At 35.3% G+C, this 1,272-nt stretch overlaps 1 long non-coding RNA gene across 1 annotated transcript in view; it reads right to left on the bottom strand.

The window, feature by feature from the left end:
• LOC103595940 overlaps positions 1-349 on the bottom strand; it is a 58,210-nt gene extending 57,861 nt beyond the window's left edge. Inside the window, exon 1 of the long non-coding RNA XR_551003.1 lies at positions 151-349. This is a non-coding gene — a long non-coding RNA (uncharacterized LOC103595940). The remainder of the gene's footprint in view (positions 1-150) is intronic.
• Positions 350-1,272: the final 923 nt, after the last annotated feature.

The following is a 1,272-nucleotide window of genomic DNA, read 5'->3' on the forward strand; positions in this document are numbered from 1 at the left end:
AGAGAGAGACCATTCTGCTCTTAAACATAGCTCAGATAATCTGACGCAATCTGGTAACAAATTGAAAATATTACCAAAAGATCGATCTTATTCTCTGTCCAGTCCAGATTTTTATGCATATTTATAACTACTAACATCTAATTCTCTTACCAGAAATTATAAACCCATCCTTGGCAGCATGGTTTATATACTGTAATGGAGTCTCCTAAGACATCCAGTCTTCAGGGACTAATGCTGTCTTGTGAAAGTTACTAAATCTGTAAAAAAAATAATAATTTAAACACATAAATGGGCTAACTTAGCTGCCTACCTGTTCTGCTAGTAATTATGCATAAATTGATACGTATATAATTCCAAAGATGTAAATACTCAGAAGGTTGGTCAAATTAGTTGGGTATCATTGGCACTCCCTTTTTATCCCTACATGCATGAAAGTACAACAAAACAAGTGCCTGGGTTAAATTCCTTTTTCAAACTAAGAGTTAGAGAGGTCTTTTCCATNCGGCAGGAGCGCCGCCGCACTCCCAAGTGGCGCACTCTCCAGTGCGCCACCGGGCCGGCCCATGTTAAATGTTAAAGAATAACATTTGTGGTGAATTACTGAGTAAGACAAGCAGGTTAGAAAAATCGTTGGGAGTTGTAAATAAGAACAAGACATGAGATGAAAGTTTTGTTATATTAATCTTAGCTCTGAAAGTTACTAATTCTGTGCCTTGTTAAGTATTTATCTTCATTACGTAGATTTCCTCATCAATAAGATGAGAAAAACAATAGTATCTGGTACCTCAAAGAGTTGTTGTCAGGATTAAATGGGAGGAAAAAAGAAAAACTAACAGCAACAAATCACTTCCATGACACATAATAGGGACCTAAGAAGCACCTAATAAATATTATCTATTTATACTGATGATGAGGAGACTATTTCATGTCTTGTAATCCATTACTATTAAAGGAAATTTTCTTTTGTCCTTACCTTATTTTTCTGAGAGTAAATGTGAGCTTCTCAGGCCTGCTCTCTCTTGTAAAGCTAGTATAGTATAGAGCACAGCCCACAAATATAGTCTTCATTAACAACATTACCCACAAAATTTTTTCTGAAAGAAAAGGACAGCAACTACAGAGAGAGAGAGAGACCATTCTGCTCTTAAACATAGCTCAGATAATCTGACGCAATCTGGTAACAAATTGAAAATATTACCAAAAGATCGATCTTATTCTCTGTCCAGTCCAGATTTTTATGCATATTTATAACTACTAACATCTAATTCTCTT

Source organism: Galeopterus variegatus, unplaced genomic scaffold (genome assembly GCF_000696425.1).
Source record: "Galeopterus variegatus unplaced genomic scaffold, G_variegatus-3.0.2 Scaffold1894, whole genome shotgun sequence".
Taxonomy (NCBI): domain Eukaryota; kingdom Metazoa; phylum Chordata; class Mammalia; order Dermoptera; family Cynocephalidae; genus Galeopterus; species Galeopterus variegatus.